The following is a 27,035-nucleotide window of genomic DNA, read 5'->3' on the forward strand; positions in this document are numbered from 1 at the left end:
GCCAGTAGCGGGTGCTTTATAAATCCCCTCATTTAATCTCCACCGTGGCCTTGGGAAGAAAACACTTCTGTCCCTATTTTCACCAAAGGTGGTGGGTCCCAAGAGGCCCAGAGTCACCAGCCATCGAGGGGACAGGAAAGACCAGAGCCCAGAGTGCCTGGCACAGCCCACGGGGCTCCCTGCAGTGCCGAAGCCCCCAGGAGACTGCAGAAAGCTTCCAGGGCCCCGAGGGCACAAGATTAATTGGTGGACCAGGTCCCCCATTCGGCCAACACTGTCCTAGGAATCACTACAGGAGGTAGACAGGAAACCACTGGGCTGTCCAGGGACAAGATGGAGAAGTGGTTCAGGCACCAGCCTCGGGGCCGGGTCGGCTCCACGTGAATGAGTAAACAGCATACCTGTGCCGGGGCCAGGTGGTGCCGGGCAGGGCCCACTGACAGTGCCACGACGTGTGTGCGCTTCCTTTTCTTTGTCAAATTATTCAAGGCGTTCAGATCTGGAAACCTCTTTATCCCTAAAGTGGGATTCAGGGTTCTAAATCCCAGCACGGTCACGACGTTGCTGTGTGACCCTGGGCAGGTCCCCTCCTGTCTCTAAGTCTCTCTAAACAATAGTGGAGTTGAGTGAAATTATTGGTAGAAAGCCTTTCAGCTGAGAATGGTGAAGAGACCCAGGGGCTCCAGGCCAGGTGCCTGGCTCCACCCCTGCCTGCAGAAGAGGCCTGCCCCTGGCCTCCGAGGGGCTGGGGGGCTGGGCAGGAGCCTGGGTTATTTTTAGCCCCTGATTAGGAGCCTCTAGGCCCTCTGGCCGCTCATCTGAAGGGTGCGCCAACTGCTTAATCAGACTGCTCTCAGCACAACTGATTAATAGAGGTTCCTGCTTTTCTTTAAAAAAAAAAGGAAGAAGGAAAGAAAGAAAATGCTTCTGTAAATCAGCTGTTTATTTAACTTTCCCTGGCATTTAATGATTGCAAGGCTTGGGAGAGGGGGAGAGATGGAAAATTAATTTGAGTCTCACCAGAAAAGCCAGTCCGGGAAATAATGAACTTCCCAATCTCGTGGAGAACAGAGATGGGGGAGATGCTGGGGGGACACAGCCTCCGAGCCTCCGCGTCCTGGCTCCAGCTGGGCTGTCTCTGAGCCTCCATCGCAGATGGAAGGTGAGAGCCAGGCAGGGTTCTGCCTTCTTGCAAGATGCAAAGCCCCATCAAAAATCTCCCCCTAGTCTTGTGCAGGGAGGGAAAAAGAGGCCAGCCAGGTGAGCCAAGAAACCGCACGCGTGAATCGTTATGGTTTCCCGTGCTCTTGTGCTGCGATATTCAGCAGAGCTTCCCCCACCATGCCCCGTCTGCGCCCACGCAAAACAGTGGCACCAGGATGCAGAGGAAGGAGGTGTCAGTTCAGAGTGGAAGAGCTTATGGGGCCTCAAAGTTCGTCTGAGTTCCTTCCTCCACAAGCATGGAAACTGAGACCCCCAAGAGGAGGACAGCCACATGTCCAAGGCTGCACCATGAGTGCGGGGCAGCACTGGACCTCACCCCAGCTGTCCCTGGTCCTGGTCTCCCAGTCTCCCCATTTCCCCATCTCCCCTATAAGATGAGCATCAAGTAACTCTGCTGTGGACGGGACGGGTGTGTCCCCCCAAATGCAAATGTTGCAGCCCTAATCTCACATGGGGTATCTGGGGGTGGGGCCTTTGGGAGGTCACTGGGTTTGGATGAGGTCACAGAGGTGGAGGCCGCAGCATGGAATGAGCGCCCTTATAAGAGGATGGAGGGGCGCCCTGACCTGGGAACCCCAGCCTCCAGCACTGGGAGAAATAGATTCCAGTGTATAGTCTTCTGGGAGCGAAGCCTGAACCGACTTGGATATAAATGACAGGAGCTATGGGGGCAATTTCAGCAGAGGTCCCGTGGCTGATTTTTGCTGGGCCATCTTGGAGCTCATGCCATCCTGGAACCAATCACATAGGCAAGGGAATGGACTGTACTGGCTGACCAGGTGTGGTCAGGTGGCCCAGCCCTCTTTGGCCACCACTTCTGTCTCAGCACCCCTGCCCCAACCAGGGAACCCACCCACATAGTGATCCCCTCTTCCGCCTGGGCCTTCACTCTCCCACCTCTGAGCCTTTGTCCATGCTGCCCTCTCTCCTCCCAGGAAGCTTAAGATACTATAAGGCCCAGTTCAGATGCCTCCTCCTACAGGAAGCCTTCTGGGATCCTCTGGGTCCCAAGTGTCATCTCCTCTCTCCCTCCTCTGACTCCTGCTGCTCGTTGTTGGTCCCTCTGTGACAGCAGCACCAGCTTTGGTGTGTGACAGTAGTTGGGTCTGGTCTTCTTCATACGCTCCTTCAGGGCAAGGGCTTAGTCTTATTTATCTCTGTTTACCCAAGTCTCAGTCAGACACACAGTAAGGTAAGTAAGGTTGAATGAATGAATGAATGAAAGAATGAATGAGAGTTCATGCAGATGACTCTCAAATCAGAAACAGCAACCTCCACACAGGTATCCATGCCCCTCTCTGATCATACGATTCCCTGGCTGGCAACCGGCTGAGTCGGGATGTTCTTTTTGGTATCTGACTTAAATGCTTCCTGCATTTTTAGGGGAGGGGGGAGCTCTCCAGAGACAAACAGCACCCTTATTGCAAAGGTCTTCCTTTGTGTTTTGCTGTGACTTCTTCCCTCCCTCAGCTGAGTCCCTGCCTTTGGGAGTCAGCACCCACAGGCTGTGGAATGTGGGAGGTGGGATCCGGCCGCCTCCCCAACCCTGCTGGGCGGCCCCGATTCCAGGAGAGGCCCAGAAGCTGGTGCCTGGGAAATGCCAGCCCTCCCCCCTGGCCCCGCCTGGCAAGCCCAGCTGTGCACCCCTCCCTTCCCCATCAGCAGCCTGTCAGCCTCTGATGGACGGGAAGCTGTCATCCTCTTCCCCATCCGACATCATCACCGGGTCCCCCTCCCTGCCCCTCCTGGCTGCAGGAAGCTGGGAAGCTATTCCTGAGAAGCTGGCACTCAGCCTGGCTTTCACCACCCCACTCAGGGAAGGCGGCCCCGGGCAGGCCGTGCTGGGCTGCTGACGAAGGCAAAGGACCGTTCCCGCACAGCAGGGCGGACCCTGGGATCTCCCGAGCCTGGGGTTCAGTGTGGCCTCATGGGGACCCCAGTGGGGAGCTGCCCCTCAGCACCCCAACCCGCCACCCAAGATCAGGAGCACCCAGCACATCTCTCGGCCTGAGATTCTCAGCAAATCACAGAACACGGGAGCTGGAGAGGTCCTTAAGGATGGTCTTTATCGAGGTTTCACGGAACAAGGATGAGGGGCGAAATCGGTAGGAAGTGGACTCACTCTTCGCGCAGGGACACCATCTGGGAGTGACTCAGAGATCCCGTCAGCACCGCACCCAGGACCCCACTCCGTGAAACCTGCCACTCCCCAGGGATACCTTGAGCCCCAAAGTAGCGTGAACACCTTTGTCTCTCTCAGCACCATAACCCTAACACCGCGCCCCGTGCCCGGCAACTAACAGGTGCTCAGGAAGTGTTTGCGGAATGAATCATTACAGAATGGACATTATTTACTAAGCTACAGCCAGTGTGGTTTTAATTCTGGGTAAGCATGATCCCTTGTACTCTTCAAATAGTGGAAGGGGGCTCTAGAACCGCCGGACAGCCTCTGGTGCCCTGTATGGACTGGGAGCATCTGTGTTAGGCAACAGTGAATCCGAACAAATCATCTCCCCCAACTTGTTCTCATTACCTAATCCATTCATTCCTCCAACAGATGTTCACCGAACACCTACAATGCGCCAGGCACTGCACTAGGTGCCGGGGGTACAACAACAAATAAGACCGTGTTCTGGACGCCACACCTAGTCTGTGCAATTAGCCTTTCACAATAGGAAGGTAAACAAAGACCTACGTAAGGCAACTTAGGGAGAGGTAAATACGGTGAAGAATGGCGTGCTAGGGTGCTTGTTTTTGCTAGGGTAACAGGGAAGGCTTCTCTGCTGAGGTGGCATGCGATGTGAAGGGAGCGAGGGAGGGAGCCACAAAGCTACCTGGGAGAGATGTCCCGGGAAAGAGGGCAGGGTGGGCTCACGACCGGAGGCAGGCGTGTGCCTGGTGTGTCCAGGAAGGGCCCGTGTAGCAGAGAGGGGTGAGCAAGGAGAAAGGTAGCTGGGCAGGCCCAGACAGATCCCCCGGGGGCCAGAGGGGCCGCAGGAAGAGGTGCCTTAGGTACCATTCTGAGTACCTATTACGTGCCTGTCACATATGTGCCCCTACAGCCTTGTCACTTTGTGAGTTTGTGACAGCAGCCCTCTGTTGAGTTCTCTGGAGCTAAAGGGACAGATAGATTACAAGAGAGAGAATGCGTGTAGCCGGGGCTCAGGCGCAACTCACCATCTGGCCATGGTTAGAGTGTCACCAACACTCATCAAGCACCCATCACATGCCGGGCGCCTCCCGTCTCATCCTACCTGTCCAGCGGGGCCATGGGAGGCGGGGGGCTGTGGTAATCCTCAGTTTACAGATGGTCCATAGCTACCCCGCATCGGGAACAGCTTCCCAGCTTGCTGGAGGGAGCGGGGTAGAGGATGTGGAGGCGAAGTTGGGTAGGTGCAGAGGATAACAGAGTTCCATTCATCAGTCTCTGACAGGCTGCTGAAAGGGAAGGGAGGGGTGCAGAGCTGGGCTTGCCAGCAGGAGCCAGGGGAGAGAGCTGGCATTTCCCAGGCACCAGCCTCCGGGTGTCTTCTGGGAACGCACCCACGCAGCAGGGCGGAGGCTGCTCTGATCCCACCTCCTCCAGAGAGATGCATCCCAACCGCCTGCGCCTGCTGCGTCCAGGGAAATCAGAGCTTTGGCTTGGGGAGGGAGGAACTCAGAGCATATCCCGAAAGGTCACACGGTTGCCTGAGTTCAAACCCACGTCTATCTGGATCCACAGCCCGGAAAGCTTCAGGAAGCAACCAGCATCCGCCTGCCTCCTTTCCCACCAGTTAATGGGAGGAAGGCTCCCGCTCCCCCAGTCTGAGCTGGGAAGCCTACTCACATTGGAAAAAAGATTATGTTGAAGTCACAAAGTGCAAACTAGTTTTGATATCCACCAAAACAAAAGTTCTCCTCCTCCCCAAGGAGAGGACATACGGGTAGTCTGCTGGCCTCCCCAGATACTGGCATTCTGAAATAGGGACTCGGGAGAGGCAGGATTCTACAGTGGTGAAACTCCAGGCACTTCAGCAGGGGGAAGAGCGACTGAGATATTTCGGGCAGGGACCCCTCCCAGCAGCCATCACTCACACCGTCCCGGCTGCCGCCTACTCTGCTTGTACATAAGGCTGGGCTTGCACATATGTGGGTTCTTGCAAAGAGTTTTTAAAGGACACTGGTCCCAGGGGGGTCTATTCATAGACTCTGAAAGCTGGAGGATCCTTAGAGAGCATCCCAATCCAATCTTTCCATTTTCAAATGGAGGAACTGAGGCCCGGGGAGAGGAGATCCCCTTCTCCAAGGTCACAGCACACAACTCAGTTCAAGGGAGGAGTCGAACCCAGAACTCCTTGGGTTGACTCCTGCTCAAGGCTCCTCCCACACTGCCTCCAAAGTTGGATGCTGTGATGCCTGGTTTTGCCACTTCTTAGCTACATGACCTTCAGTAAATGCTCTAACCTCCCTGGCTCTCGACTTCCCCAGAATAGTACCTGTTTCACACGCTGTGGGTTAGATGTGTGCTTGGCACCGGGCAGGTGCTCGGTAATGATTATGGAGTTATCCACCACCCTCACGGCTCGGGGCGTCTTTCCACTTCTTCCTCTCCTGTGACTCAAAGAACATCGCCTTCCGCTCCCAGCGAACACAAGCCCTACCATGAGAGATCCGGGCTGCAACATCATTCTCCCTCCTACCCTGAGCCTGGTTCCCTCTGCGTGCCAGTGCAGAGCACCCCACAGGGGAAGACCAGAGGGGTGGCGGGGAAGGAGAAGGAGCGTGGTGGCTTATTGCCTGAACCCTGCAACACAGACCTCTACGGGAACGAAGAGAGCGTTGAAATGCCTCCGAACCAGGCAGTAACAGGGAATCAGTCCGGGAAGCAGGGCAAACTCCGTCCCAAAGGCCTGGTCCCAGCCCCAGCGTGATGACAGGAGCTGGAGGTCTAGGGCTTAGAGAGGTAGGTAACAGAGGGGTGACAGCGAGAGCTGAGACGCCCAGGGTTCAAGGGCTGCACTCCCTGTGGCAGATTTAGAGATGCTCAGAGGTGGCCTATGGCAGTGATAGTCAGGAAACTTTGCCTCGAGGGTGGACGCAGGATAGAGGCTGCCATCTGCTGGCCCCTAGGATCCATGGCCTCCACCCCCAGAGACCCACCGAGGCCTGGAAGCTGGTCGGAGGATCCCCAGCCCCAAGTACATGCAGCTATCAAAGGCAGGCTCAAGGCTTGAATTTCCCTCTCACTGGTTCCTCGGGTCCTTTTACTACCATCTGTGGGTAGAATCAAGACAGATAGCAAGAGGAGCACTGATCTATGAACATTAAGGGCCCTTAGCTCACCAGGAGGGCTGGGAGACAAGCAGTTGACAGTCTGGGTGTTTGTTGTCCTTTAGGAAGAGACCGATCTTGTGGTGATGGGGACCATGGGAGCTGTCGGTGGTGCTGACTCCTCTTCTTCAAGGTCCCTTCTACTGACCACTGTCTGGAGTCAATCCACTTGTTGGGACATCCGTGGCAATCCTTCAACATCAGGACATCTTCTCCTGCTGCTGCAGCTCTTCTGGGTTAACCCCAATTAAGCAAGGATGGCTCTAGGTGACAAATATGTCTTAACAAAAGTCTCTACCGAACATCACCGTCTAGGCAAATTTCTATTTATTGGGCGCTGTTCTAAGGGCTTGGCATGGAATTAATTAATTCAATGCTGACGTTTTTATGGGACAAGTGCCATTACTAAGTCTTGCTTGTTACAAATGAGGAAACTGAGGCACAGGAAGGCTTAATATTGATACCTTTCTCAAGGTCATACCGCTAGTAAGTGGTAGGGCCAGGGCACTTGCAGGTGGTCTGAACCCAGAGTGCACGCACTTGATCCCGTCCCGCCTTCTCCATCCGCCTTGTAATCACGTAATACAACTGAAGGACAAATGTAAATGATTTTGCATTATCTGCTGTTTTGCATGATTGGTGGCATGGCTCCCTTCCATAAGCACAAAAATCCGGGAGCTGGCTGGTGAAGGAAGGGGCTCGTGTCCTTTCTTTGCAGAAGGACTCCCTGGGCTCAAGGTGAAGGCCAGAGGCTAAGGCAGAAGGTATCTGAGAACTCAGAAGCCACATCTCACTGCCTGTTTGGGTCTGAAGTGAGCAATAGGAGCCCCGGGGACCAAAGGCACAGCTGACAATAAGTGGGACCTGGAATACCCAGGAGAAATAGGTCAGGACCACAGGAGACATTCTGGGAGCTGCCGTAGTGAACTCCATGATGTACCACCCAGGTGGCCCTTCAGGAAGGGGTCCTGGTTGCTGGGAAGGCCACCCACTGACAGACCTTGACTGTCCGCCCCCTTTAGGGATGGCCTCATCTGAACAGCCACCTCTCCCAAGCCTTGGCCCTTCCCGGGTCAGCCCACACCCAGGGACCAGTTGACCCAAGGGTATAAAGGCCCAGCCCACCACCCCCAACATGACATACTCTGAAAAGCGACTCCAGCTCTGGCTGGCCAAGGTCATTTTGAGACTGTGCCCCACCTCAAATTCTCCCTCTTCCCAGTCCTGCTTCCTTCCTGTCCTCCCCATGGCTGCCGTTCCCCAGAGCACTTCCTAGTAAGCACCCTGCACCTCAAGCCCTGTCCTGGCTGGAGTCAGCTTCCCACGGGACGCAACCCGCCACAGACTTGCACACCCAGCTTCCCCTCCTTGAGAGGCCCAGCCAGCTCATCTGCTGGCTGCCAACATACCTGCCTTTTAAATCATCCATTTATCACCCAGGTGATTTTTCACATCGGAAAAAGAGCACAGGAAAGGTTTTTCAACAGCAGCATTGAATCTGTCCTCCCAGACCCGCATCACCCGTGCGGGACACTGCAGAGGGGGAAGGAGATGAGGGGCGGGCGAGAAGCAGAAGCCAGTGACAGCCCGAGAGGGCGGTCCACCTCTCCCTCCCCCACCTTCGTGGAAAGTCTCTGTGAAAGTGACACGGAGGGATGAGATGGATCATGCAGGTGACAAAAACATTATTCAAATTAGTCATTGGACAACATACACAACCGTCGCTGACGATGGAAATTCATTCTTACATCACATTTCCTGTGCCACTGGAAGGCCGGTGCTGCGATCACATCATTTTGCAGGTGAAGATGTGGACACTCGGTCACCCACTTGGCCAGGGCTACATAGACTGGGTGTCACGGTTTCAGAGCCCAAGTTCATTCTCCTCTATCAGACTGAGGTCAAGTGAAAGGCAAGGAAAGACAAGAAAGAGAAGATCGAGGAGGATAGTGGAGACAGCAGTGCAGATGGTGGTGGGGAGGGCAGCCGACACCAGCTCTAGGAGCCGCTCTGTCATCTCTGTGCCCAGCCTTGCCAGCCAGAGGGGAAGGAGACCCAAGGCCTCCACTTCCCAGAGCCAGAGCTCACTGAGGAGTTTCAAAATTCTCTTGGCTGCCCCGACCCGGACTCACCACTGACAAATGGAGAACAAATGAGACCGTTTAGCCAGTAATTAAGCAATAATGATCTACTCAGAGGTCTCCACCAGGCAGGGAGCAGCCAAAGAAAGGACCTAGAGGTTGCAGAGAGGGGCAGGGTAGAAAGGAGCCATTTATCAGATTACTACAGAGGGAGAGGAAGACTCATTAACCCCACGCCAGCCCCCAGGCTTTCCTGTTACGGCCCGGACAGAGGGAAGCTTGGCAACTCTGTGCTCTCATGTGGAGGGAGCCCAGCCTCCAAACGCTGCCCCTTTGTTGGAGCCAACTCAGGGTGTGAGACACTCCATCCACTACTTTGCCTACTTCTGTGCCAGAGCATAGGAGGGGAATGGATGGGGGGCAGGATTTAAGTGAGGTCAGTGTTGATGACATTCAAGTAACCTCTGTGGCTCGGCACACACTCCAAGCGGCCCCTCTGTCCTGGCACAAACTACAGCTCAATTCAACAAATAGACATTGATATTCCTAATAGCGGCAGTAAGAACAACAACAGTAATAGTGACCACTGCCCCTCATTAAATGCCTACTGTGTGCCATATGCTCTGCTGAGCTGTTCATGCAGAAACGCAGCACAGATCTACTATTGTCCCACGATGCAGATGAGGAAGCTGTTACACATGGGGCTCAGAGAAGTTCAAGGGCCCCCAGTTCATAAGAGGAGGACCAGGACTCAAATTTGCATCTGATTCAAAGTTCATCTCAAGCACCGTGACACCCAGTGCCTGCTCCAAAGTCACTAGTAACAATCCCTGACATGAAGATTTTTGGAAGGGAAAGATTCTTTCTGGCTGAAGGAATCGAGAAAAACTTCCCGGGAGGGGCAGGCTTCCAATGGGACCTTGAAGGGTGAGTTGAATTCTTAGGCAAAGGTGGGCTGATTTGCACCTTGCACGGGTGAGACTGTGTGTGGTCACTGGACCAGCCCACATCACAGTCTGCCCTGGAGCTTCTCTGGGATGTTAACTGAACTGCAAAGTGGGGGGGAGCAAAGTCCTATTACCAACTACATTTGGAAGGTATTGGATTCAATAAAATTACATCAGCTTGCTTACCCGGCCATTGCCCGAGATGGAGCCGTCAACGTGGGGTTTCCCTGAGTCTTTTGGTGAAGGGATTCCTTTGAGGGGGCTCACTTACAGAGTCTGGAACACACATCGGCAAACTGTTCCACGGGATGGCTAAGCCCTCCCCATCGCTCTGGGTTCTGGACCACACAGGCCCCGCGAGCACCTGGAGAGGCATCCGCCATCAGCCCGGGAATGTGCGCGTTGAGAGAGATGAGTGAGTCACAGGAAGACATGAGTGCATCCTGGAAGGAGCGACCTCAAGAAGCAGCAGGAAAGACCAGGGGTCAGGGTCAGGACCAGGGCCTGGGCCTACAGAGGCCTGTTTGGGACGCTCTTCAGTTTGAGAGAGGGCTGCTCTGGAGACCCTGGAGGACAGACGGCCCCCCTACCGCAGGTGACAGAGGAAGACCATCATCCTAGGAGGCAGCCAGGGAGGGTCTGCTGAGCCTGGGTGCGGGGAGGGGGGCACAAGGCGAGAAACGCCTTCCCTAGAAACAAGATGGGGTGGACTGAGGGGACAGACCTCGGGCTCTGGTCATTTGAGTCCCAGATCTGCCTCTCAGTCCCCAGGCGCCTGTGAGCCTGGGAAATCCTTAAATTCTGAGCCTCAGTTTCCTCATCTGCAGAACAGTGATCTTATCATAACCTACTACCCAGGGTCATTGTAAAGCTATTCAGCACAATTTCATTAAAGGGACCGACTGAGGAAGCTGTCACAGGCCACAAGGTTTGCACCTGAGTTGGCAAGAAACCCTTGGGCAACTCAAGGGGTGGAACCCAGGGGGACAAGCCAGCCACCTGGTCTGGGAGAGAGAACATGACAGTGTGTGAGTTCACTTTGGATTTAGGGAGGCGGGCAGAGGTAGGCCAGACACGGCAGAAGAAGCAGGATCTGTGACGACCTTGGACGTGAGGCTCGCGTCTCAATCCACAGAGCTGGGACTCGTTACTGCACACTGACTGTGCCCCCGTACAATTCATTCACTACTTCCTGCCCACAGCCGTGGAGGCGAGCAGTGTCTGCAGGCCTGCTTTCCAGGTGAGAGAAGGGGGGCGCAGAGAGAGGGGCCAGGTCACTTGGGGTCTCCCAGCGGGCCTGCCTCGCTGAGCCTTGAATGGAGCAGGCGGTCCGTAATGACTGTGTCTTCTGTACATCTGGGGGATTGAGGAAGCACTGATGGATGTAGTGAGAAGCGTTGGGATTTGGGGGCAGAATCAGACCCAGTTGCCCAGAGGGGGGGGTGGAGCTACCCACTCAACGGAGACTGAGAGCGGCAGGTACGACCATGAAAACTAAAGCCATGCGTGTCCCGGGCTTGGTGCACGCTACTATTTCAAGCACATCCCATGAGCTGACATTTAATCCTCCGAAAAGTTACGTGAGGCAAGTCCCCTTGTTATGCCCTTTTGCAGGGGAGGAGTCTGAGGCACAGAGTACTCATCACTTGCTCAAGGCCGGGCTCGCCCGACCACCCCTCCCCGACTCCCTGGGTTGCTGTCTTGCCCCACAGCTGGCCAACTGCAGTGGTAGCCTTCCTGAGCTTTTGTTGCTTAAACTTGGACATAGACAGGACACTGGGGTAGGAGTCAAGGGGGCTGCGACCCCAAGAGCTTAAAGGAGCAGTGTGGAAGGGCTAGAGGACCCTAGAGGGGGCTGGCAGGAGTAGCAAGGTGGGGAGTCACTGAACTCCTATTTAGGACTCACCCCGGGTTAACCTGGGCCTGTGGGACTGAGGCATCTGTAAGGAGGACCTAGATGGATGCCGAGACTCTGCTGTAGACCCACATGGCCTGACTGTAGAGTATGAACCCAGTTCTCAGCAGGGGAGGCTAGACTGGGCCTGGCACTGTGGGGCTTGTCCCCCCTTCAAGGGCAGCATAGAAGGACGGCTCTGTGCCAAGGTCGTAGGCCATGAATGAGCCACGTACCTAAAAAAAGGTAAGACAAGCAAAAGGGTCAAGGTGGAGATCTCTTCTTAGGGTCAGTTTCCTAGGACTCTGTCATACGTCACTTCAGGGGCCTCAGAGGGTCCAACTGAAAGCTCTATTTAAAGCCAGAGTGGCCGTTATGACCAGGGAAGGGAAGAAGGAGAATTCACCAGGATCATCAACAGAAGGCTTGGATGCTTTCCTCTGAGGCCATTTTGATGCCTGACAGCTGAACACAAGGTTTCTTGTTGCTGGTCCATTGCCTGCCCTCTTTTGCCTTCTATCCACCAGAGCAGGCCTTTCGAAGGGTGTGCCATTCCTTTAGTTCCCAGTATTAGCATAAATCCCAATGGCATTTCCCCCACTGTGATAGAACAATGGAAATCTGAGCGCTAGCTAACTCTGAGCTGTGGCTCTCCAGCTGTGTGACTCTGGGGAAATCAATGAACGTCTCTGGTTATTCTGCTTATACAACTTTAAAACAGGATGCTGGCATGATTGTAAAGAATCCTTCCTGCTTAGCCACATTCAACTCAGGCAAATTGTTAGCTCCTTCATAAAATGGATCATGATTCATCTTTGCGTGAATGCCTTAGCAGGGTGCCCAGAAACATAATGGGACCCAAAAATGGTTAAAAAACGGGGGGCAGGCAGTAGGAGACAGAATAAAGAGGAAAGACAAGGGAGGAAAGGAAAGAGGGAAGAAAGGAAGGCGAGAAGGAAGGTACACAGAGGGACAGAGAGCAAGAAAAGAAGGCAGGGCATCTCTCAAGACCAGAAGTTTTTTTTCTTTTTGTGCCCACATCCCTCCCATCCAAGTACTGGGCCTTGCACTTAGTTAGGCCAAATGCTGCTTATTAGCTGAATCTGAATAGAAGGAATCAGAATAGAAGAATCAATGTTAGCAAATAGAAGCCCACAGCACACTCCGCAGAAGGCCTCCTAATGACGCCACTCCAGTCTTCTCAGCTATGAGTAATAGAGTCGTTGTTTTAAATACAACCTATCCTGGTACTCCCCATAATTCAAAGCCAGGTACATTTGTATGTTTGTCTGCTACACAAATAATCACATTAGGACCTGCAGGGGGAAGAAAAGCTTCAGAAGAAAAGGCAGGGAGATTAGAAGGAATCACAGAAATGGTAATATTTTCTGTTGATTGAAGACAGTCCTCCCAGTATGGTTGGCTGGGCAGACAACTGAGGCGCTGTTCTGTGTTAGGAATTGCAAGGGTCAGAAGTGGCCGAGAGTCCTGGCTGGTGGGACTCAGTGGACTGAGCACCGGCCTGCAAACTGAAGGGTCGCAGGTTTGATTCCCAGTCTACGGCATATGCTCGGGTTGCGGGCCAGGTCCCTAGGTGAGGGTGTGAAAGGCAACCACACATTGAGGTTTCTTTCCCTCTCTTTCTCCTTCTGCCCTCTCTCTAAAAATAAATACATAAAATATATTTTCTTTAAAAGTACCCGGGAAAGGGCAGCAAGGGGCGGAGAGCTGGCTTACCCACAGACTCAGATGATGACAATAAGGCCACAGCAAGGCCAGGTCCTTTTTCCGGCCTCAGTTTCTCCATCGAGGAACCGGAGCCAGACGAGAATGAAGTGCTGTGGTTTTGGCCACTGGCTCTGGGGTCCGACAAGCCTGAATTCAACCCCAGTTTCCATGCTCCAAGGCCCATTACCTTGAGAATTGGCTTGACCTCTCTGAGCCTGCTTCCTTCTGGAAAAAGGAGGGTCATGCTAGTTCTATTCCACGGGGTTATTATGAAAATTAAGGTCACATAAAGTGCTTCACTTAGAGAGTCTACAGTTTAGCAAAGATGTAAGAAATATTATATGTAATATGCACCGTGTCATATGCATCATATAACATTACACACACACATTTATGACTTAGGCATATTTCTCCAAAATTCAGCCGAATCTGCCATCGCATAGACGACGTCCACAAACGCCAGTAACTGCATAAAAACCGTGTCATTAAGTCATAAATGTTGACACAGATGACAGATAAGTTGTAACTATTTATAAGTAACTGTTCATAACTTAATCACCAAAATGATGTTTCTGAAAAACAAACTTCAGCTCAACGTCACTAATCATCAGAGAGATGCAAATTAAAACCGAAATGAGATATCACCTGACACCTGTCAGATTGGCTATCGTCAATAAATCAGCAGACAACAGGTGCTGGCGAGGATGTGGAGAAAGGGGAGCCCTAGTGCCCTGTGGGAGGGAATGCAGACGGTGTGGTCACCGTGGAAAAAAGTACAGTTACCTCAAAAAATTAAAATTGGAACTGCCTTATGACCCACCAATCCCACTTCTGGGAATATATCCAGAGAGAGAACATTTGATTTGAAAGAACACGTGCACCTCCATGCTCACTGCAGCCTTATTTATGATCCCCACGATCCGGGAGCAGCCCCAGTGCCCGCCAGTAGATGAGCAGATAACAGCCGTGGTACATTCCCACAGTGGAATACTACTCGGCCAGAAAAAAGAAGGAAATCTTACCTTTTTGGCCACATGAATGGACCTTGAGAATATTATGCTAAGTGAAATAAGGCAGCCAGAGAAGGACAAATACCATATGATTTCACTCATATGTAGAATCTAATGAAAAAATAAACAAAATAGAAGCAGACAGATACAGAGAACAGACCGAGAGCCCTTAGAGGAGAGGAAGGTTGAGGGGTCGGGTGAAAAAGGTGAAGGGATTCAACAAACAAACAAAAAACCCTATAGACACAGACAACAGTGTGGGGAAAACCAGCTGGAACAGGGTTGGGCGAGGTAGAGGAGGGTAAAGCGGGTAAACAGTGATGGAGGGAGACTTGACTTTGCATGGTGAACACACAACACGATATACGGATGATGCATTATAGAATCGTGCACCTGAAGTCCGTGTAATTTTACTAACTGATATCACCCAATAAGTTCAATTAAAAAAATAAACAAATAGCCGATATTAAATTTTCACAAGGCAGAAGAGTAAACACGAGCTCTCCTGGCCCTTCTTCAGCGAACAGGGCATTCACAGCACCTGCTCCTTTCCAGGCCATTGGCTTTCATTAACCAAAGAAAGGGGAGCGTCTTCGAGCGCTCGCTCACTCACGTCTTCGGACTGCACGGCTCAAGGCAGTGTCAACAATGACCGAATGGTGTGTCAGGACCCAATAAAAACGGGAAAAGAGATAAGAAAACCTTCAAGGAGAGATTAACAGAGCAGAGGGGGAAAGAAAGCCCTTGTGTTGGGCGCCCCAAGGTGTGACAAATTTAGTGTGATTTCAGGTGGAAAGAGAATGACATCAGTAACGCTGATCGCATCCAATCACACAGGTGGTGAGAGCGACCCCCCTGTCCAGGTCTATTTCAATGCTGCTGATTACAACGAGAAGGCTGCCCCTCTCGGCTCCTGTCGTCCACCTCTCCTTTCTATTTTTAATGTTTTCCCATTTTAACAAAGAGCCTTACACTCGTGGCCTTTGCCAAGGCAGGAGCAGCTAGCCAGAATTTAATTAACACTGATTTTGTTTTATGGTATTTATTTATATTGATGGCATATACAATCCCAAGTTTTTATTTATAGCTGTGATATAGAGTTTTCTTCCTAACTAGATTAACGTGTTCAAAAATAGAGTGGAAAAGAGAAGAACAAGGGTGCCGGCTATATGTGGGCATGCATGACAAAGAGTCAGGGAGGTTGTTTAATGGGAACCCAAGTATGGAAGCATCCAGAAGGGGGCCGGGGAATGTCACACATCGGTAACCTGTCCACACCTCTGTGCCCACAAGGAAGAGGAAATAATCAAATTGAGAGGGGATTAACCACTTAGCACTAATTCAATAGAAGCTGACTGCTCATTACTTACAAGCAGCAATGAACGTGGACTCCACTCTCAAGGGTTACAAGCCACCGAGGGGTTCCAAGTCTTATCCCAGGAGAGAGACACAGAGACACACTTTTACAGCCCCAGGCTTTGAGCCTTGTCTGCTCCTCCCTCCTGGCCCTTGGGGACCTGTTGGCCCCTCTCTCATTCCCTCATCCCACCTAAGTTCAAGTCCAGAAAGCAGTAGTCCAGGCACTGCAGGCTGAGTTTCAGAGATTCCACAGGAACTGGCTCTTGGCCGGGTTTAGCCAAGGGGAGGTGCTGTTGGAAAAGAAAGGATGGGGGCGGGGGCGGGGTGAAGCCACGGTGTTTCTCCCTTTCTGCTCACTTGGCTCTACAGGAAGTGGCCGCCGCTCCTCCTTGACGCCAGTTCCCACCAGGCAGACAGGCCTGAGCTGGCTCCAGCTTCCCCCGGGGTCCGTGGACCCCAGACTGCAGTCACGCCTCCACCCTTTCCCTCCAGCCGGCGGATAGCGGAGGGGGGAGGGGCGGGGAAGGGGGCGAGAACCTCCCTCTGTTTGAATTTTCAGCTCCTCCATCACGTGTAAATGCTGATTCCTTATATTAAGGCCCTCCCTCCCTCGCCTCCCCCACTCCATTTTAAAAGATTTTATTTGTTTATTTTTAGACAGGAGGAAGGGAGGAAGAAAGAGGGAGAGAAACATAATACGCGAGAGAAACATCGATCTCATGCGCGCCCTGACCAGGCCTACCCCCAACAGTGACCTTCCACTCTGTGGGACGACACCCAATCAGCTGAGCCCCAGCGGTCGGGGCCGCCACCCCATTTTAGATCCTTGGAGATGTTTCCGTCTTCACGGTTAGGAGCTGACTGATGCACCTCCCCAAACCTCTACTTAGTCAGAAACAATCTTACATTGCTCTATGAAGAGCCCTCTCATTAGACTCATTAAATGTTGGATTTCAGAAGAATAAGCTGGCTCATTTGTGCTTACAACGAAATGGATCAGGGGTCAGCAAACTTCCTGTGAAAAGCCAGATGGTAATATTTTAGGCTTTGTAGGCCACATAAATCTCTGCGGTATACTTTTATTTTTTTAATTAAGCCCTTTAAAATGTAAAAATTATTCTGAGCTTGTAGGTGGCGGGGAAACAAGCCATTGCTGCTGACCCCTGAGACGTCAGCACACCTCCCACTCGTCTGCGCAAGGCTTGAGCGGGGCCCCGCCTCCCTCCAAGGCACTGGTCATGTGACCTGAGTCTGGCCAATCATCGCGTTCCATTTTCCAGGCCCTAGATGCTTTCGAACAATCTGACGTGAATGTATTTGGAATAAGTGCACTTTGATCTACTCTGGGCCAGGCACTGTACTGGGCACTTCCACACGTTACTTCTGTTAACTCTCACACTGGGGCTTAAGACAGATCAGTCTCCTCAAGCAAGACAAATAGAAATTGGCTGTGCCAGGTTTGGGAAGCGGGTGATTTTTGTCTTCAAACCTTTTTACACACTATACCACCTTGAAATAAAGCTTGGGGCTCAGGAGAGGGGAGGGGAAAGCAACGAGCCTTCGTTGACACATCGTCGGGAGCCCCGAGGCTAAGGATAAATGCATCGGAGCCATCCGTGTAATCATCGCTCATATCCACAAAGCGTGTTATGGTTCCCTAAGGCACTTTCATGCACATAATTTCATTCCATCTTCACAACTATCTGGTGAGGTATGCAGAGCAGAAATCCTGTCTCCCAATTTATGGATGGAAACTCTGAGTTCAGAGAGGGAAAGCGCCTTGCCCAAGGTCACACAGCTCATTAGTGGCAGCGTTGGGTGTCGAAGTAGACTATGGGAGAGCTTGGGAGGTTTTAAACAGGGTCAGGGGAGCTTTTCTAAGCCACAGAATTGCAGAGCCCCAAGTACCTGGGCAGTGCCCTGCAGGGGTTCCCTGCCCTTTCCTCTCCGCCTCTACAAAGCCTCCTGTCCTTCAAGGCCAAGTTCAGAGTCTCTCTCTTTCAGAAAAGCTTTCCTGACTGCAGCCCACCGTCTGCTCTCTCTTATGAACTCCTCCAGCAATTACTGTCTGTGCCACTCATTTAGCAATTATTCAGCGCTAGCCTGACAGCCCTTCTCCCGAGGCCTGCACCCATTGTTCAAATCTGTTGTTGTTTTTTAACTCTGGATTCCCTGGTAGACTGTAGATGCCCCATGGCCCCAGGGCTGCATCTCCTGCTTGTCTCAGAAGCCTTGTACACAGTAGGTGCTCAATAATACAAGGGGGCGGGGGAACCCAAAAACCCTGAAATTTATTTATAAAATATTGTGTATTCTCATATGTTTAAACTTCAGTCACCTTCGAAGTAGCCTCCATTTGATGACGCAGTGGACCGATCAAGACATCTTTTTCCACTGCTCAAAACAGTTTCTGGATTTATCGATTTTGACGCCTTTTAGTGCTTCTGCTGTTCTCTGTTTCACCTCTTCCCACATCAGCAAACAGTTTCCCTTTGAGGACTTTTTTCACCCAGGGAAACAAAAAAAAGTCACTTGGGGTGAGGTCAGGCGAATAGGGAGGGTGGGGCAAGGGGGTCATGCCGTTCTGGGTCAAAAACTGCTGAACATTCAGCATGGGTGGGCGGTATGCTCATAAATCACCCATCGTGAAATGGGCAAACATCTCGAGTCTTCCAAATAATTCACTGAAGCCCAACACAGCCTCTCACAACAACACCAGCTGGCACACTGATGCAGATGGGTTCCTAGAACACTCACCTAGCAGGGGAAGCCTGTACTACAAGGGGTCCACCCTCCAGAAGATAATTCCAGTTTTGGGTGGTCACCCCTTGTACTTTATCCATTCAATTTAACTGAGTCCCAGTCCCCTCGATAATCACCAGAGTCTAAATGAGTGGTCCATGGTCACTTACAGGCCACAGGACCTGGACAGTTATCCATCTGTTCTGGTCCTTCGTGTCCTCATCTATAAAATGCAAAGTGGCATTGTACCTTTCTCATGGGGCCGTGTGAGAGTATACTCTGAACTGGGCATATATAGTCCTTTCTTTGCATTAATACTTCCGGTGGGACTGCGTCCACCATGCCCTCGGGGGAGGGAGGCGGTGACATGTGGCATGAACAGATTCCATTACCCTGGAAGTACTGCCCAGGGGTGGGTGGACTTATGCTCCAGAGGAAAGCCAATCAAAGGTCTGCCCTGGAATGACTGTATGTACCCTGGGTGATAGAAGGTCTTTCCTGGGGTGACGAAGCGGGGAGAATGGGAATCCGGGGCCAGACACAGGGTGTGAACCCCAGCCCAGCAGGAGAGAATGCAGTCGTACAGGGAGGGGGATGGAATTGAGCAGAGTGGAGTGCGAAAGCCAGGAGACCGCAGTTAGCCCTTAGACCGGGCTGTGCAGACATCCGCCCTGGACCTGCCTATTACGTGAGCCAGTAAGTAACCATTTTACTTAAGCCAGTCTGAGCTGGATTTCTTCACTTGCAAATAAAAAGATCTTCACTGAGACAGACACTTTTATTGCACTTAAAATCTTCAAGAATAATACTTGACAAGCAGTAGATGCCCAACAAATCGTAGTTGTGATGTTTATCAGCAGCAGCAGCAACAGTAAGACAATGAAATGGTTTTTCTTAAGATGCCGTGTGGGCTGGTGGCTGGAAGAAGGATCTGGGTTCAAATCCCCTTCCATGCCTCAGCAGCTCTGTGTCTCAGAACCTCGGATTCGTAAACGCTCATTAGCTGTGCCGGCCTTACGCAGACATGGGTGTGGCCAACCATGTGTGCCGCTGGTCTTGCCTGGTGCAAAGCACGTAGTAGGTGCTTTACACCAGCAAGGTAGTCACTCCACTGCAGAAGGGCAGCAGCGTGTGTGCAGCCCATCCCCAACCCCGACCCGCACCCTTTCTCCACAGGGAAAGCCCAGACCCGAGTGGGGAACCACTGGCCTGGGAGCCCAGGGCCAGAGCCCGGGTTCACACCAGTCTCCAGGGTTCCGATTGAGGGCCTTCTCTCCAGGAGGCGGGGGAAGGGCCTGCAGCCCCACGACCTCAGGCAGGTCACTGGATCTCTGCGGGCCTCACTTCCTCCATCTGTAAAATGGGGACAATCCTGACCATGCTTACGACCTAAGGACCCTATGTGAGTTGACACGTGTGACCTTTTTTCTTTTTCAGAGGGAGGGGAGGAAGAGATGCTTAGTCACGTGGTTGCAGACCTAAGATGCTCTTCTCAGGCCAGCCTGGCATTTCCGGCCCAGCAAAGGTTGCTTCCATCCAGTTTCCAAGGGGTAAACCTTCAAGGGATATGATTTTCCTGACAGATCCCAGAAGATGGGGTTATTTCCCTAGATGCTGCCGGGAAGAAAGACACCACGGTCCCCTCCTCTGCCCATAGCTGACTAGTGCCAGGGCCAGCCTGCTAGCCAGAGGTGCCGCCGACCACGCCTGTGCACTGGCTCTCTCCCTTTCTCTCTCTCCCCCTCTCTGCCCCACTCACCCAGAGCTCAGTGACAGCACTCGATGCCTCCTTGCCTCCTTATGTAGCAGGGATAAGACGAGGGAGCTGAGCCAAGTGAGGGGCCATTCAGAGAGGATCCTGTGAGGACTTGGAAGCAAAGCCCACAGTGCATCTCTGTCCTCTGACTGTGCCTGGGCCACCAGAACTGCCCTTAGTCAACAAGGAGGGTGGCTTTTCCTGCACTGTTTGCAGGTGGGTGATCAGCCCCGACATGGACTCCTGTCTCTATTCACTCCCTTGCTTGCTAGTGCCATCCTCCCCTCAGTTGTTCTTGTGTGTGTTGTTGACCCACACTCCACTCACTCAGTGTATCGGCACCTGCCGGGCACCCAGGGCATAGCCTCTTGGTCCCACCTCTCAGTCCAGCCACCACTGTGGTGACAGTTCTACACAGACTTCAATCAGCTTAAGGTGGGTGTCACCTGGAGGTGCTGGGTGAATCCAGATACCCCTAACCCTAACCCAAAACTTGGGGTTCAGGCCAATAACGCCTGAGTTGGGGTGAGCCAGCTGGGGCTGGGAGCAACCCGAGGCTGTCTGGGGATTCTGGGTCCTAGTGCCGCCCCCAGGGCGGCCGGGCGAGCAGGTGCACCCAGGCAAGAAGGGAATCACACTCGTTGGCTTCAGCTCTGAGTTGAGCTTCAACTTGGGGCTGGAAATCAAAGATATATTTCTTTTTTAGGCAAAATAAGTCCATTTCTATTTCATTAAGTACATTTCCAGTATCAGCTTCTGTGGTGTTGGGGGAGAACCTGAACCCAAAGAGCGATTTCAATGATTCCAGATAGTCCAGCCAGGGACAAAAAAAAAAAAAAAACATAAAATGATTTAAGAGCAGGAAACAGGACCTCGGGAATGCCAGACGCCATTTGTAGGGCACAGGTCAAGTGCTTTTCCCATGTTGTCCCCGCTGACGCTGACATGACCCTAGAGAGAGAATTATTACACTCCCTTCAGACAAAGGGCTTAGAGACTCCAGCTTCTTGGCCCCCATCGCTCAGCCAGTGAATGACAGGGCTGGCAGCTGCACCCAGAACTTTCAGGAATCCACTAAAGAAGCACTTAGGATCTGGCCCCTGTACACAGCCTCCTCTCCCCAAACCCCCCAACACCTGGCTCTGATGAGGAGGCAAATCTAGAAGGGAAAGAGGGAGCCCCCTTCCCAAGGAGGGCCGTGCAGGGGGTGAACTCCGTCTTACCGAGTACCCAGACCGCCTTCCCAGAAACCATCAACACCATCGCCCTGGCCTCCAACCCCCCGCAGGGCCTGCCAGACCAACGTCATCGCCAGTACCCAGGGCCACCACCATGTCCCGAGCTCTGGGCAATGGGGCTTGGTGCAGGGAGGGTAGGTGGGAGCAGGGGACAGGCACAGTCTGAGTTCGAGAGACTGCTCCAGCTGCATTGAGGAGAATGTCTGAGGCATGTGCAGGAGGAGCTCGTGGGGCCATGATGTGCCAGAGGGGAAGCAGGACAGGGATGCCAGAGATGTTCAAGGGCAGGCAGACTCAGAGGGAAGCCCTTGCTCCTCCCCCACTCCTTCTGGAAGAGTGCCCACTTCCGGCATGAGTGGGGATGAGTCCCTCTCTCCTTGGCCTGCTCACCCCCATGCACAGTTTATCCCCCTGACCTACATCTTCTGTTCCCTTGTCCTTGCAGACAAAGGCTGGGGACCTCAGCCCCAGGGCAGCTCTCTCATCTGGCCCAGGGATTCCAGGTACAGGCAGGAGTGATGAGCAAAGCAGGGAAAGAGAATTGCCAGTGGGACAGGGGGGCAGCTGAGGAGGAAGAGTGAGGGGAGGAAGAGGAAGGAGAGAGAGAAGAGCACAGAGAAGGCCCCTCGGCCTGCCTATGCTGATATGCAGTTGGCTTTGGAGGAACTCCTGGAGCAGGGGAACGGGCTGCCCCCACGGCCTCCGAGACCTGGATGCCAGCTCCTGTTCCAGCACAGCTGCTGTGTGACCTTGACCAGTCACTTTAAGAACACTCCAACCAAGCTTCAATTTCTTCATCACAAGATGGCCAAAGGCCCGGAGCCAGCTGGGATCCAAGGCCACACCCTCCGCCACATCAGGTGCCCTCAGCTTCCCCCTAATACCTGGCTCTGGGAGGAGCAGCCCCGCCCCTGGGGCCCAGCAGGTGGGAACAGCACACACTGCTGCAGAGATTAATGGACCAAGAGAAAGTGTGAAAGGAAGCAATGGCTCCCAGCTCTGTGGGACCCCCTGCTTCCCGATGAGGGGGCCCACCTCCTCTGTCTGCCCTGGAAGGCTCAGAAAGGCCTGGCCCCTCCCAAGGAGCAGAGCCCCCTGCCACGCGCCCCTCCCAAAGAGCTCAAAGAACCTTTTCCTCTTCCCTGCATTTCCTCCATCACCCACAGCCCTGGGACCTGAGTGAAGAGATGGATGGCCCTGACTTCCACCTCCAGCTCTGTCTCTTAGAAACTCTTCAGAAATTCTCCAAAGTTGGTGGGCTGTGAAGTGAATTGAGTGCCTACCCAATTCATTTGTTGAGGCTCTCTCCCTCCCCATACGCTCGTGTTTGGAGATGAGGCCTGGCTGGTGCAAGGAACTCTCACTAGGAACCGAGCTGGCGGCTCCCCAATCTCAGACCTGCGGCCTCCAGGACCGTGAGAAACACACATCTGTGGAATAAGCCCCCAGTCTGTGGAGCTCTGGGCCTCAGACGATAGTGTGATCACACACACAACCGGGTCTCCTCTCAAAATCTCTTCAGATCAAACCGCTTGCCACCCCCAGACAAGCTGGGCTGTCAGCTGCCCACGCGCTCACAGGCGCTGATCCGGCCTGGAATGACCCCACCTTGCTCCCTGTGTCCCAGTGGGGACCGCCTGCCTGACACTACAGCTTAACTGTCCCTTTCTCCTCATGCTTCTCCTGGTCCTTCAGCTGGAACTGACCTCGCCCCATTTTGCAGCCCACAGGCCCCACCAACTTACCCATCTGAGATACACACGCCCACCTCACTGGGCTGTGGTGCGATCAGAGCACTTCGCACACACAGTGGGAAGAATCCACGAAGTTGCTGGCATATACTCAGCTGTTATTATTGTTATGATTACTATGAATCTTTGAGCCCCCGAGGTTGATGGATAAAGACAGGAACCATTTCCCCCACTTTACAGTTGAGGACAGTGAGACAGAGTGGTGACAGGCAAGAGGCATTTGTTGGCAGTCGCTCAGCCAGCCACCAGCAGAGCGGAGTCTGCCCTTAAAGCCCAGGCTGTCCCTGCAGTTCCTCTTGCCCCATTTACAGATGGAGCCAACGGGCAAACGTGGAAGGAGGACCTTGCTCAAGGTCATGCACAGAGAGCAGATCCCTGTTTACTGGGCTGCAAGGACAGCCCTCATCAGGGGGAGCGGTTTTCTGGAGGTGATTTCTTTCACCGCCCCTGCCCCTCCCCCAAGGCCAGTCCCAGCCAGTCCTAGGGCTGCCAGCAGCGGGGACAGGTGATGGAGCAGGAGGTGATAAACACGTCCCCTGACTTCCGTGAACTCCCATCCAATTTGCCATTCCAGGCTTATGCCAAGAGTGTTTGTGTTAATAAAACCGAATGGACGTTTCGGAGTCCACACGGAGTGACTGATGGCGGAGGCAGGGAGAAAGCTTGGCGGCAACAAGCCTCCTTCCTACTGAGCCCGAGGCAGCGGCGGTGGGGGCGGGAGTGGGGGGAGGGGTAGAGAGGGAGCACTGGCACAGCCCTGGAGCCACAGCCTCCTGGGGTTTCCCAGCCCCAGGGACCCTCCCTCCCAACACCCTCGAAGTGAGGAGACTGAGGCAGGAACATCGCAGGCATATCGCAGGGACATCCAGGATTCCCGGGTCTCAGGCTGGGTGTGGAAGAGCTGGGGCCTGCGAGGGCAGTGATATTTTGATGAGCCACAGACCACTGGGTGGGAAAACGCCGCAAAAAGAGGAGTCACAGCTGGGAGACAAACTCGGGGCTCAAGCACTTGCCAGAAGAGGGAGAATTGCTCCCGAAAGAAGAATAGCTGATCCCATGTTAAGGGCATTGGAATTGCCCTCCAAAATGACCTTTCCCAGAGCAATCTGAGCCCCCTGAAGAGACCGTCAACCTGAGGTGCTTCTCTCATCCCCCACCCCCTCACCGAGCCCCTCTCTGACCCTCCCCTCTCAGTGAGACCACCACCCTCTCAGAGACCCTCGGCTTCCCTGAGTCCTTGGGCTCTGTGCTGGAATTTATCTGTCATCTGCAGGACCAAGTGACAGGGACTGCAGTGACAGCCAAGAGGACACATACTCACATCCCAAAAACCTCCAGGCCTGGGAGCTATTAGCCCCTCCCTGGGTCAGATCCCCAGCCTTGCCTACAACACCCTTTCCCCAGCCCTTTTCCCCTACACCCCCAGGCCCGGTCTCCACCGCTCCCCTCCCCATCCACCCCCCCCCCCAGCACATCCCAGCTCTCAGTGAGCCAGCACAGACTCTCACTGCAAGCCCCAGGGGAGGGTGGGAAATCAGGATCCACACACAATCCCATTTCTGCCTCCCACCTCCATGGTCCCTCTAGTGGAGGGGGCTGGAGGGGGCCCAGACTCCATGATCCACAGGCCCTGGGTTAGGTTAGGTTTGGAGAAGCAGGCAGGGACATTCAAGTGTGGCCTCATCCCTGTCCTGCCCTGGAAAACCTGTGGAGCCTGGGTCCCTACCACCAGGCAAGGATGGATTCATGAGCTTTCAGGTCACCACAACCCTCTGAGTGACCCCCAAGTAGCCACCGTTGTATCCCTCAGGGTGAGCCCCGTTGCCAGGGGAGTCCCCACGGAGCCCTGCCTGCTGCCGTGGGCGGGCAGGAGGAGTGGGGCAGACTCCGCCCACCCACCGGGCTCCAGCTTCAGTCAGATCCACCCTGCTTTCATCTGTGCTCCGTAGAGAGTCTCCCTGGAAGACTGTGTTTGAACAAAGCTCTCCTCCACTGCACACATTTTGCAAACCTCTGATCTATCCCGGCACCTTGTGTTCCGGCAGCCTGCGAAGGTTTGCAGTCTGGTGGCCTCCGGCTACGTCCTATTTATAAAACTCATGAGCAGTGGTGGGAGGGGGTCTCTTTCCCTCTCTGAGCTCCAGTTTCTCTGTCTGTAAAACGGCAAACTCCCCAGGCTGCTTCTGAGAATCTGAAACAGTGTAAGGAAAGCACCAGGTGAGTAGCGGGCTTTCAGTGACATTCATTAAATTCTTTTTATTTACAAATGAGGAGCCTGAGGATGTGCTAAGATGTCAGTCCTCTGCAAGGTCACATGCGGGCTGGCAGCAGGGATGCATGCTCCCCTCACTCCACAGGACACTGGCAACCTTAGCCCCCTGCTGGCCACCTCAACCAGCCTCCTGCTCCCTCCCAGGACTGCAGTCCCCCGCGCTGGTGCAGTCTCGGCCCTCCAAGAGCCTCACTGGTCGTGATGGAGTGTGAGCACCAACCAGGCCGACAGGCCTTCCAGAACAGCAGCGGAGCATCGGAGCGAGAGCAGGGAGGCAGAAGATGGCCCATAAGCCCTCTCATTGTTCATGGAGCCCATCCCAACTGTTACTGCTGCTATTTAGCATTTAGATAACACTATATTTCCGCAGGGTTTGCTGCCTGGGCCTCCAGTTACCAGGAGAATGAGGTGCTGACTTCAAGCAAGGAGGGAGAATTGGTGGAAGCAGCCTGTCTGCCCTGAGCCTCACTTCAGCTCATTCATTCATCCATTTATTCATTCAACACACAGCAGCAGAGCCCTTGGAACATCCCACGTCCTGCGCTGAGCACAGGGAGGTTAGACCCAACCCGAGATGCTAAGCCTGGAAAACAAGGCTCGGGACCTGCTGTCTCTGGGAGGCTTCCCCCCCCAACACACATAGGCGCACACCGAGGGCAGTCAGAGAGGCAATGATCACCAAGAGGTGATCACAGGCAAACTCTTGCCCGAGGCTACTGAAACAGACTTGCAGGACGGCGGCTCCAACGGCGGGGGTGAGTTATACTGAGGCGCCCAGACTGCCTCCCCCCCTTCACCTGCTGATCACAGGGGTGGTGCCCGTGGAGTCTGTGAAGGCCGGGTCGCAGATGAGCTCTGTTCGAGAGACTTGTACAGAAGATCAGGGTGCAGGTCCCCTCTATGCCCAGAACTGGGGGTCAAGCTGTGATCAAGGTTGGGGTCAGTCAAATGGGGGATGTCCTGTTCACCACTGTAATCCCTAATGCACAGAACAATGCCTGGTGTTCAATAAATAGACATTGAATGAATGAATGAATGAATGAATGAATGAATGAAAGAAAGTTAATCAGGGTTCATTGTACAGCTGGAGCCCTGGATCAGACAGAGCCTGTCTGTATCCAGGGACAAGTCGGTCTGGAGACTGTTGAAGCTTCTAGCAAGTACCAAGGCCAAGGAAGTGAACGGAACCCAAAGGACCAGCTGGGTGACTGAGCCATCTTGGTTCCCCCAGTCCCAGGTTCTACACCAGCTCCCAGCTCCCAAACTCACTGACACCTCCAGCCATTGACGATCCATCACAGGACAATCCCCATTCTTCTCTGGCCTATCCAACCCTCTCAACATGCACCCCCCACACACACACCCCCAAGAGCTGGTACCATCAGCTGTCTCTGGAATACCTCTCCCCCCCCTCTCCCCACCATCGCTGGTCCAACTGCGCTGTGGTGTCGGTGCTCCCCCAATCACTGCGAGAACAAGACCAGCAGCTGTGGGCGTGGCCCTCTGTCTGCCTCTCCAGCCCCAGGACAGGTTTCCTGCTCCAGCAACAGGGAACACCCTGCCATTTCATACTTCCAGGCCATTGCACACGCACTTTCCCCTCTAGGCACTGTGTCTTGCCTTCTTAAAAATAGGGCAAGTAGTTGATTGTTTTAAAGAAGCATTTTCTTAAACAATTAACCACTTTGATCTGATAGTCTTCTATGACTGCCCTGTCACA

The sequence above is a fragment of the Artibeus jamaicensis genome, unplaced genomic scaffold (assembly GCF_021234435.1).
Source record: "Artibeus jamaicensis isolate MK-2021 breed Jamaican fruit bat unplaced genomic scaffold, CSHL_Jam_final scaffold_847, whole genome shotgun sequence".
NCBI lineage: Eukaryota > Metazoa > Chordata > Mammalia > Chiroptera > Phyllostomidae > Artibeus > Artibeus jamaicensis.